Source organism: Oncorhynchus tshawytscha, linkage group LG11 (genome assembly GCF_018296145.1).
Source record: "Oncorhynchus tshawytscha isolate Ot180627B linkage group LG11, Otsh_v2.0, whole genome shotgun sequence".
NCBI classification, from domain to species: Eukaryota; Metazoa; Chordata; class Actinopteri; order Salmoniformes; family Salmonidae; genus Oncorhynchus; species Oncorhynchus tshawytscha.
This window is the reverse complement of record NC_056439.1, coordinates 19,314,936-19,327,493: the sequence shown is the minus strand read 5'-3', so window position 1 is coordinate 19,327,493 and position 12,558 is coordinate 19,314,936. Positions and strand designations below refer to the sequence as shown.

Below are 12,558 nucleotides of genomic sequence, written 5' to 3'. Positions count from 1 at the left end.
ATACAGTAGGCTGTATCCCATGAAAAACTGAGAACTATTCCCCTCGAATGGACCAGCTGGCTGGCTGGCTGGCTGGCTGGCTGGCACACACACACACACACACACACAACACAAATGCTCACGCCAATGTTCCCGCAAATTATTTTCCACACTGAGCAAATTTCAGGTCTGCTGAGCGCAATCTTGAACATTGTGAAAATTCTGTGCAACTTCCAGCGCGCGTTCACTGTGGCTGTACCGATTTAGTTACAGTTAACAGTTTCCAAGTAAGCTCTGTGGCTATTTGATCATAATGCAGGCCTACCATAAAAAAAACAAAAAATTGAGAAAACTGCATCCCATAACATTTTAGAAGCCAATTGTGTGGTGTTCAATGTAGGCCTACATTCCAAGAGACTTTTGAAAAAAACTAAAACATGCAGGGCTTGACATGAACCTGTTTATCCAATTGTCCTTCAGACAAGGAGGTGACTCAAAATTGGGTGTTGTTTGATGCAAGAAACCACACAAAATAATATGTATATTTCCCATACCTTTATTACAGAGAATCAGACAGACAAATTATGCTACCCTCTGCCTATTGGATCCTTCGCTTATTCAAGACCACCTCAATACAACACTGGCCCTTTATGACATAAAAAAACAACTCTTAGCCTCTTATAGGAAGCAACCACTCCTCCATTGTCAACTAGAAATGAGCTATAACTGGGCTAACAACTCACTAACTAGCAAAGAATATGAACAAATGTGCATGTGGTTACATGCAGCTCTCGCTTTGATCTCAAAACAAGAGCATCTACTCAGGATCGCTCATGATGTAAACACAGTCCAGTTCAAAGTGAAAGTTCAAAGTGAAAGATGAGTGAAGTTCAATCTCGTGCTTCTCTGTGCTGACTGATATTTCATCTGCACGGCAGTCCGAGGGGAGCTGGGCGCAGCTTAGATGGAACAGTGGCTTACACACAAGCACAGACACCACAAATGTGCACGCTCAGACACACACACATACAGCGAGAGCTGTATGGATCTCTCTTGCCATGTCGGTCTCGCTGAGTTTCTGTGCATTGAGAGCTCTGCTCTATGTTTGTGCTGTAGCCCATGTGCCTGCAGGGCTCAAAGCATGTGTGTACGTGTGTGTGTGTATGTGTGCGTATGTGAGAGACAAAGAGCGATGACTGTGCCCGAGTGTTAACATATTACCCCGGAGCTAATCACACACAGTCATGAATTGCTCACGGCACAGGAGCTGCTTATGTAACTGAGGCAAGGCAGGTTGATATGTGTGTGGGGGTAGCACTGTTTGAGACAGTGTGTGATAGAGGATCAGATGTGTGTGTAGCCGAGGTAGTGACGGTTAGCGCTTCATCCCCGCCTTCACACATCATACAGGGTCTGTGGCTGCACAACGCTGATACTGTAAATATCTAGGGTAGAAAGACTAATCATAGGGGCAGTTTCAGAGAGGGAGACCATATCCTTCTATGTCATGTTCATATCAATCTTTCTCTTCCTCGTATCTCTCCCGGTCTTCCTCATTGCGCTGACACAGTGTGCGGCGGACAGACGGGGTTACCAAGGCAGAGCAGTCAACGGTGCTTGCGTGCCTGTGTAAGCAGCTCAGCCGAGGCGGAGAAAAGGATTTTGCTAAAAAAATTTAAAGCGGTGCCGTCGTTGTTGACCAATCACAGTAGAAAATGTAGCCTGCGAGGAGCTACGTCAGAACATACGTTCAACAGCATGACCAGCTAACTTGCCCACTAGCTAGCTAGCTGGATAAAATATCAGTTTAGAGTCACATTAAACAATAAAAATCATTGTTTTCGAATCAATTTTTGTATAAATCATTTCTGTTGCATGAATATACGTTTTATACGTTTTATGCATGCTTATGTTGTTATAGCAAAGACAGTACCTTCCTCCTTTCTTCTCCAATAGAAATCCCAGATCACACTTGTAGGCGATGTCATGTTGACGTTGGCTAAGTTCATGTGTAGAAACACGTCATCGGGTCTAAACGGTCGCCAAACTGCACACATGCAGGCCGTCAAATCAAAGGCACTCCTTCAATATAAAGTTGTTTTTGACGAAAATAAAAACGTGTCAATTTGTAACTTTCACGAGGACCTTGAGAGCCCGGGGAGCCGGCGGAGGCATGAGAGCCCGGGGAGCCGGCGGAGGCATGAGAGCCCGGGGAGCCGGCGGAGGCATGAGAGCCCGGGGAGCCGGCGGAGGCATGAGAGCCCGGGGAGCCGGCGGAGGCATGAGAGCCCGGGGAGCCGGCGGAGGCATGAGAGCCCGGGGAGCCGGCGGAGGCATGAGAGCCCGGGGAGCCGGCGGAGGCATGAGAGCCCGGGGAGCCGGCGGAGGCATGAGAGCCCGGGGAGCCGGCGGAGGCATTAGAGCCCGGGGAGCCGGCGGAGGCATTAGAGCCCGGAGAGCCGGCGGAGGCATGAGAGCCTTTAGCGGTTCCTGGACCCGACGTCATTCCCACCGAAACAAAACAAAAACAAAAAACATTCCCTGATGCTTCCCGTCGTCATTCTGTAAAGATGTGCACTGAGAGTCAGGAAGCAAGTTCAGGGAGTGAGTGTTTTAGTAAATAAACTAAACATAATAGAAAACAAGAAACTAACACACAGATATGAAACAGAACTAGAAACAATGATGCCTGGGAAAGGAACCAAAGTGAGTGACATATATAGGGCAGGTAATCAGGGAAGTGATGAGTCCAGGTGAGTCTGATGACGCAGGTGCGTGTAACTATAGTGACAGGTATGCGCCATAACGAGCAGCCTGGTGACCTAGAGGCCGGAGAGGGAGCACACGTGACAGGAGGAATAAAAATAGCATAAATAGGAAAGTATAGCAGTTTCATTTGGGTACCAGGATGTTGACAGCTGTGCCATACAGATTGCAAAATCATTGGGAAAAGATTTTTGATGTACCATGGTACAGGGTGGACATTATGAGTTGATATATAAAATAAACACAAGATTCAAAATGATTATATAGAATTCTTGCCACCAACAAAATGTTGAATATTTGGAGAATACAATCATCGAAGCTCTGCAGATTCTGTTGTGAGGATACAGAATCAACAGACCATTTATTTTGGTATTGTCTTCAAGTTTCTGGTCTCAGGATGAGGAATGGTTGAAAATGCATAACATTGATCTAAAATTGACCTTAGAGTTAGTACTGTTGGGAGATCTGGAGAGACCGGGTCAGTCAATGACTAATATACTAATACAGTAAGTAAAAGTATTTCTCTTAGATAGATTGAAATTGTATGTTAAACACCACAGTGTAGTTGAAAGATATATGGTGCGTATAATATCCGAAGAGGGTGGCCAGCAGAAATAGGTGGGATGGACTGAGGGAAGCTGAGGGTTGGGATGTGGAATTGGAGACAAGAGGGAGTGGTGTTGCTGGGCGGGGGGATAGAACAACAGTCAAAGATAAGTCAACAAAAAAAGTCAAAAATCAAAACATAACAAAAATAATGTTTTGAATGACACTGAGGGACATTGTTGTTACAGTGAATCCCAGGTTGGCCTGAGGCTGGTGCCGTGCAGGTGTTTGTACACATGCATATATACACACACACACAAATAGTGCCATACATGCACATATTCAGTATGATTTTTGTTGTCCTTGATGTCTATTGTAATTGCATTGCTGTTTTCTTGAAAGGCTAGTGGCCTGGCGGTTGGGAGCGTGGGCCGGTGGCTGATGGGTCGCTGGTTCGGGTCCCATTTTTGACCTTGTGGGAGATCTGTCGACATGCCCTTGAGTCTGTTATATGACTATTGTGATGTATTTGTTGAGCGGCTTCACTGCAAGTATAGTGTATGTTTTAAATATTTATATATACTGTGGAAGGACCACCAGAGGGCAGGCTGGGCTCACGGATAGTAGCCCAACAAGGCATGGGAGACAAGGTAACCAGAGGCAATTAAGCACAGCTGACGGTACTAATGACATATTCTCCTTCCCCTATAAGAGAGAGAATGGAACCAGCAGAGAGTGGGGGGAAAACTATCTCTGGAAGATGGCCACCGAGACAGAGGAGCTATCCAGGAAGAACCACTAAGATGGTGACAATTCCATGACTTTTGTTGTAGTTTAAAGATAATCCTATTGTGTTCCTGTTTCATCTGAAGAAGATGTATGTTTTTCCTTTGAAGATTTTCATTGATTATGTTGGAGTGTTTGTGTTGACCAAATGCCCTCAATTGAGAACTGTGTTCAATCAAGAAAACCTACTCTTGACTCGTTTATTCCACCTTCCCGCTTTAGAGTGACGCCCAATTACTTGGTCCGCTCATATTGGTGGAGAATGCGGGCACTAGGTGGACGAGTGACACAAGGATAAGTGAGTAAATCAAGATTCTTCCAGTAGACCCGGAGGAAGCATTCAAGAATGATGGATAACGCCCTACTACAACAATTGATCACGGCACAGCACCATAGAACTCCTGCAACAACAGCTGAGAAGAACCTAGAGTTCTTCTGCTCACGCCATCTTATCTCGTCTCTCCAAGGAGGATGATATTGAGGCCTTCGAAAGGACGGCCACCTTGGAGAGACGAGATAAGATTTTTGACCTCTTTTGACCGGGGTGACTCAGGAAGCCTATTTTGACCTGGATTCCCGCGAAGCTGCGGACTATGGGCGACTAAAGACCGAGATCCTGTCCCGGTACTAGCTGACTGCCAGAGATAGGGCCGTAAAGTTCCATCAATGGACCTATACAGCTGATCAACCCGTCCGTGCCCAGATCTTCGCATTAATACGACTGACGAAACGGTGGCTAGAACTTGGAAAGGGAGTAGGACATGTGAAAGAGACACCCGTAGTGGACAAGATATTGAGGGAATTACCCAGTGACATAAAAAGGGTTGTGGGGCAAGCCAACCCGTTGTCAGCCGACAACATAGCCCAGGTGGTGGAAACATATCGGTCTACAGGGGAGTTGTTAAAAAGTACCACGACTCACCCCGGCGCGTCCGCCACCGAAACGTCCAAGCCCCCCCCGGAGGTGGGAGAAGTCAGCCACCACACAGCAGGGTCGGTGTTATAAATGTCAGTCTCCCGTCCATTATGCCCCACAATGTCCTAGCAAGGATGAGCCCATGGTCACGGAGTCATCACTGCCTACCCCCACACATCCCGTTTTGAGGGGGCAGGATCAACACTGTTGGTTAGCAGAGATAGCCCCAGAGATTCCGGTTCGAGTCGAAGGTCAAGATGTGGTAGCCATTCTCGACTCGGGACGTATGTTACGTTAGTAGAGGAGCGGATGGTGACCTCCGCAACACTGCTACCAGACAAAGTAGCCGTATCCTGTATCCATGGAGACACCCACTATTACCCCACTGTGAATCTGCCTATTCTCACTCAAAGGAAGGTGTAGTCAGGGCAGGGAAAGTGCCCCAGCTGAAGGTGCCATTATTGAGCGGGAGAGACTGTCCCCTATATAAGGAGCTTCGGCAGATGACGTTATGCACGGGAAGAAGGGGGACAGGAAAGAGAAAATCCAAGCCCGAGGTAGTAGTCCTACAAGGAGACGTAGCCACGTCCTCGTCCTCTGCAGCAGAGGAAGAAATAGCGACCCAACGTTTACGACAGATATTCCAGGAAACCACCGATGAAGACACCTGTGAAGGGTTATACACAACGCAGGAAGGAAGGAGCAACCAGGCGCTAAGGGATATATTTGAAGCTCCATCCGAGGAGGGAACCTGGAAGGGATTCTGGGGATGGGGAACAACCTCCACATAGCTCTACTGAGGTCGACCTGCCCCAGGAATTAAAGGGACAGTTCGGCACCTCGCAGCATAGAGACCCAGACCTAAGGGAGGCCATGAGGAAGGTGAAGGTGATCGACGGGAGGAATGTCGACGGATCAGGTGAGCCCCCTCTTCCTTACTATGCAATCAGGTGGGGTCTCTTATACTGGGTCGTACGACGAAGGGGGGAAAACCAGGAATTACTAATGGTGCCTAGACCATACAGGGATACCGTTCTACAGTTAGGCCATTCCCACGTCCTAGGAGGACACCTGGCACGAAACAAGACTATTGACAGAATCATGCAGATTCTATTGGCCCCGGGTTACCCGGGATTTGGCCAGGTATTGTAGGACGTGTGATCAATGTCAACGTACAGCTCCACGGCCACACCTACGTAACCCTTTGATTCCTCTCCCCATCATAGAGACTCCCTTTGAACGCATAGCTATGGACCTCGTAGGACCCCTCCCAAAATCCGCCAGAGGACACGAGTACATCCTAGTGGTTATAGATTACGCTATCAAGTTCCCGGAGGCCATACCCCTGCGTAACATGTCGTCAAAGGGAATTGCCAAAGAGTTATTCCTGATGTTCTCTCGTGTGGGCCTCCCCAAGACGTTCTTAACCGATCAGGGAACCCTGTTCATGTCCCGGTTGATGAAGGACTTGTGTCGGTTATATCAGGTTCAACAGATACATACAAGCATATTCCACCCTCAAACAGACGGGTTGTGTGAACGCTTGAACAAAACTATTAAATGTATGTTGAGAAGAGTGGTGTCCCGAGACGGGAAAAACTGGGACATGCTTCTCCCACACTTAATGTTTGCCCTGCGAGAAGTACCCGAGGCATCCACTGGATTCTCTCCGTTTGAATTGCTCTATGGCAGACCCTGTCGAGGGATCTTCGACTTAGCCAAGGAGACCTGGGAGACCCAACCATGCCCCTTTCGATCCACAATAGAACACGTTACCCTGATGAGAGACCGCCTGTCAGCAGTGTGGCCCATAGTCAAGGAGCATATGGAGAAGGCACAAAGGACCCAAGGCCGGGCCTATGATAAGTCTGAGACCCCCTGTGAGTTCACCGTGGGAGAGAAAGTGATGGTGCTCGTGCCCACGGCCGAACATCGCTTGCTGGCGCAGTGGAGGGGCCCTACGAGGTAATGAAAAGGGTCTCACCGGTCAATTAGCTCATCAAGCAACCTGACAGGAGGAAGAAGGTCCAACTCTATCACATAAACCTGTTGAAGACGTACCATGAACGAGAGGAGGAGGTGGCTTTGATGGCCCTGGAGGTGTTAAGGAAAAGAGGAGGCTCTACCACAGGTGCGCCGTGGCCAAACTCTCCTACCGGAGCAGTCAAGACAGCTAGACATGCTGATTATGAACTTCGGTCAAATATTCTCTCCATTCCCAGGACAAACATATGTCCTGTTCCACCATATCCACACTGAACCCGGCAAGAAGGTGCATATCTGCCCTTACAGGATTCCTGAGGCTCGCCAAGTCATCGCTAAGAAAGAGGTAAGGGAGATGTTGAGGATGGGCGTGATCGAGCCATCAACGAGTGAGTGGTCCAGTCCCATAGTCCTGGTCCCCAAATCCGATGGTAGTATGAGACTCTGCAACGACTTTAGGGGCGTGAATGCCATCTCCACATTCGATGCGTATCCCATGCCCCGCGTGGATGAACTCTTGGAGCGCTTAGGAAGGGCCAAGTTCATCACCACCCTGGATTTGACGAAGGGATATTGGCAAGTGCCGGTGGCGCCGGAGGATCGCACAAAGACTGCCTTCGCCACCCCAGGGGGGCTTTTCCAGTATGTGAGGATGCCCTTCGGACTGCAGGGCCCCGGCAACTTTCCAACGCCTCATGGATGCCATTCTACGGCCCCATCAAGAGTATGCAGCGGCGTACATAGACGATGTGGTCATCCACAGCGAGGACTGGGATAGTCACCTCCTGTGATTACGGGCGGTGCTCGTGAGTTTGGAAGCCACAGGGTTGACAGCCAATCCAAATAAATGCTGCCTGGGCCTGTCCGAAGCGGAACACCTGGGGTACACCGTGGGGAATGGGAAAATATGCCCACAGGCAGAGAAGACCAGGGCAATTCGTGACTGGCCTCGACCCCGGACCAAGCGAGACGTTCGGGCCTTCTTAGGGATAACAGGATATTATCGCCGTTTTATCCCAGGATATGCAACCATTGCCAACCTCCTCACAAACCTCATCAAGAAGAACCTGCCAAACCAGGTAGAGTGGAAAGACGAGACGGAAGAGACCTTTCAATTGCTAAAAGATGGCCTGTGTTCTGATCCCGTTCTACAGGCTCCGGACTTCTCACAAGAGTTCATTGTGCAGGTCGATGCCTCAAATACGGGGCTCGAGGCCGTACTAGCTCAGGGTAAAGGCGAAGCAGAGAAGCCGATTCTCTTCATAAGTATGAAGCTCAGCGATCGGGAACAGAGGTATGCTACCGTAGAGAAAGAGGCCTTAGCCATCAAGTGGGCCCTCGATTATCTCCGGTACTACCTACTGGGTCGAAGGTTTGCATTAGTTACTGACCATGCACCCCTCACGTGGATGGCTGGTAAGAGAAACAATAACAGAATAGCCATATGGTTTTTGTCTTTACAACCGTTCTCTTTCCATGTCATCCACTGTATTTTTTTTTTAAATGTACTTGGCTAAGGTGTATGTACACTTCCGACTTCAAATGCATATAAAAAAAGACAATCAGTCTTTACCTGGCTAAAAGAGAAGATGTATTTTTATTTTCAAAATAAGTCTGATTGTTCCTGAGAGGCCGAGTTACAGTTTTGACTTAAATCTACTTGAAAATCTACGGCAAGAACTACAAATGGTTTTCTAGCAAAGATCAACAACCAATTTGTCAGAATTGGTTGTCTCCAAATTTTTATTGAACACGTAAGTGCACAATGAGTCCTTGTCTCTCAAAATACACTGTTACAGTTGTGGGTTAGCTAGCTAGTGACTGATTTATTAGCATTGACATGACATTTAAAAAAATGTATTTCACCTTTATTTAACCAAGTAGGCTAGCTGTGATCGCTACCAAAGGTGCTTCTACAAAGTTTTCACTCAGGAGTGTGAATAAAAATAGAAAGAAATCTATTGAATCCAGTTTCAATTCAGGCTGTAACATAAACAAAATGTGCAATAAGTCAAGGGGTATAAATACAGTATCAGTCAAACGTTTGGACACACGTACTCATTAAAGGGGTTTTCTTTACTTTTTACTACATTGTAGAATAATATTGAAAACAAACTATGAAATAACACATATGGAATCATGTACTAACCAAAAGAAAACCAAATAGATTTATATTCTTAAGTAGCTACCCTTTTCCTTTGACAGCTTTGCACACTCTTGGTAATCCAGCTTCATGAGATAATTCAAATGCATTCCAGGTGACTAACGGGTGCTCCTTGTTAAAAGTTATTCCACAAATTATCTTTCCTTCTTAATGAGTTTGAGCCAATCCATTGTGTTGTGACAAGGTAGGGGTGTATACAAAATATTTGGTAAAAGACCAAGTCCATATTATGGCAAGAACAGCTCAAATAAGCAAAGAGATGACTCCATCATTACTTTAAGACATGAAGGTCAGTCAATGCAGAAAATGTCAAGAACTTTGAACGTTTCTTCAAGAGCTATGATGAAACTGGCTCGAAAGGAAGACCCAGAGTTAACTCTGCTGCAGAGGATAAGTTCATAAGAGTTACCAGCCTCAGAAATTGCAGCCCAAATAAATGCTTCAGAGTTCAACTAACAGACACATCAACATCAACTGTGTGAATCAGGCCTTCTTGGTGGAATTGCTGCAAAGAAACTGTCCTTTGTTCTGGTGAGTCTAAACTTGACATTTTTTTTGGTTCTCACTGCCATGTCTTTGTGAGATGCAGAGTATGTGAACAGATGATCTCCGCATGTGTGGTTCCCACCGAGAAGCACGGAGGAGGAGGAGATGTGATGGTGCTTTGCTGCTGACACAGTCTGACTTATTTAGAATTCAAGGCACACTTAACCAGCATGGCTACCACAGCATTCTGCAGTGATATGCCATTCCAACTAGTTTTCGCTTAATGGGACTGTCATTTGTTTTTCAACAGGACAATGACCCCAAACACACCTCCAGGCTGTGTAAGGACTATTTGACCAAGAAGGAGAGTGATGGTGCTGCATCAGATGACCTTGCCTCCACAATCACCCAAACTCAACCCAGATTGAGATGGTTTGGAATGAGTTGGACCACAGCCAAGAAGTTACAGGTCTGTGAGAGCCAGAAATCTTGCTTGTTTGTAGGTGACCAAATACTTATTTTCCACCATAATTTGCAAATACATTCATTAAAATCTTACAATGTGATTTTCTGGATTTTTTTTCTCATTTTGTCTGTCATAGTTGAAGTGTACCTATGATGAAAATTACAGGCCTCATCTTTTTAAGTGGGAGAACTTGCACAATTGGTGGCTGACTAAATACGTTTTTTTTTGCCCCACTGTATGTTTATTCCATGTTTTGCTTTATCTTGGCCAGGTCGCAGTTGTAAATGAGAACTTGTTCTCAACTAGCCTACTTGGTTAAATAAAGGTGAAATACATTTTTTTAAATGTCATGTCAATGCTAATAAATCATTCACTAGCTAGCTAACCCACAACTGTAACAGTGTATTTTGAGAGACAAGGACTCATTGTGCACTTACGTGTTCAATAAAAATTTGGAGACTAAACATTGTTGACAATATGTAAACTATCTAAGCCAACGCCGTCTGTTTTGCCCCATAGTTGCACACGTGTCGGTTTTGTTGCTAAATAACCAACCATAGGGTACAGTACACACTTTCCCCAACAGAGGGTGCTGTGGAGAACATAAGAATTCTTTCCACGACACACTATGGCTTAGACTGTTGATGCAGCCTGGTGCTGCATAGCTCTCTCAGTCTCTGCCTCTCTATGCTTCTGCCTATCTGCATCGGCTCAATCAACAACTGCACTCCATTTACATTTATAGGGATTATTGATGCAGGTTGAGGACTGCTTTGCATGGGGCACACACACACACAAGATTGATCACTAGAAACACACTGCTATCTCAGACGTTTGAAAAGGTCCTGAGAAAGTCGATATATGCCTTCCTCGGCATTTACCTAAAAAATTAAAAAATATTGTCCAACACTGGGAGTAAACTCGTGATGCTCGGAGCCGGAGCGTGCTGCTTAGACCACTGCTTTAGCAAGCCGCGAGAATACTGATGATACCTGATGGTAATAGTGTGTCGTTTTTAATTTGTTTGTTTGTTTGTTTTAAGCCTTCCCCAGTCCATATATCACTAACCTTTTCCACTCAGAATTAATACCTAAACTTAACCCTTTGAGTCGTTTCTGTTTTAACCCTGTAACCACACAGAATTAACCCTGAAAGCACAAAGAATGAATGCGTCACAAATAGACATTCATCTATAATACGTCGAATTTTGAAGGGAAACTATGAGATCTTGTTGCAAGCACACACGCACGCACTCTTTCTTACCCAGTTGATGCGGCCTTATGGGGCTGTGAAGGAGAGGGGAAGGGCACTCAAAGAAACATGACAGCAAGCACAGAAACAAACCACTAAAAAGAAGCTCCCCTTGTTTGATAGAGCCTTTCCCTAGGAACCCCCCACCCCCCCACCACCTCACCAGGTGGATGACAAATGCAGCAAAAGCTCAAGCCAGACTCTCTGTCCCATTGCCTTATGATCAAAGCACTATAATGGGATGAAAGTATGATCACAGAGGCTGGCAAGCCACAATCATCCACAGAACAGGCCTACCAGTTAAAAAACATGATGAGAACAGGCTTAGTGCTGAAAGACAAAGTCTGCCAACCAGTCTGATCTAGTCAAGTTACACCCCCCCCCCCCGGAACCCCTACCACTCGTCCTCTCTCTAAGCTCAGCAACACTGTGAGGGACAGAACACAGGCATCTTTTCTTTTCACAGCAACTCAGACAAACCCCAAAACTCCTGAAGTAGCAACTCCCCCAGAGTCGGAGCACTATACACAATTAAGCCCATTCATTATCACTACAAACATGGTGAGTAATGAGTAAGATCACGTCTGCTTAGTTTAGATCACTTACACAAGACCCAGAAACACCTGAACCAATCCGCAGCCCAATATAAAGTCATTAATCATCACTGGAAGCATAAAGGAAGAGTTTCGATCACCTCGGCAAGGCAACTCAACTTGGGGGGGTTAGCGTTAGGACATGAAAACAGCAGCAGCAACATGCATGTCAAGTCTTTGGTTGGTTTCTTTGTTTCCACAGAGTCACAGTGCAGTTGGACACAGATAGACATGACACCTGTCAATCACATCATTAAGTGGGACACTCCGCCAGAGGTCATTGATCTGACCAATCGCAGGATGTTTCTGCATTCAAGAAATTAAATGTTATAATTTTAAAGCGAAGCATGGAGATAGGATGGAATTGAGGTCAAGGGGAGGAGCCTATCATTCCAACCAATCAGACAACATTCTGAACATGATCTCAGAGTTACGGAACCATAGGGATCCAATAGAGGACCTCCCCTAAAACCATGGAGGAGAGGGAGTGAGTTGAGGAGCAATATGCCTTCACCTCCCAGCATTGGTGGGACAGAGCGAGGGGGAGGCAGCGAGGTAGAGGGAGGGAGGAAGGGTTAGGAGATGAGAGGACTGGGTGAGGCTGGGTGAGTATAGGGTACAA

General features: G+C 46.4%; 1 protein-coding gene across 16 annotated transcripts in view; it reads right to left on the bottom strand.

The window, feature by feature from the left end:
• The window catches only part of LOC112261561 (gephyrin), a 117,949-nt gene that overhangs the window by 32,275 nt on the left and 73,116 nt on the right, over positions 1 to 12,558 (bottom strand). The window lies entirely within an intron of this gene.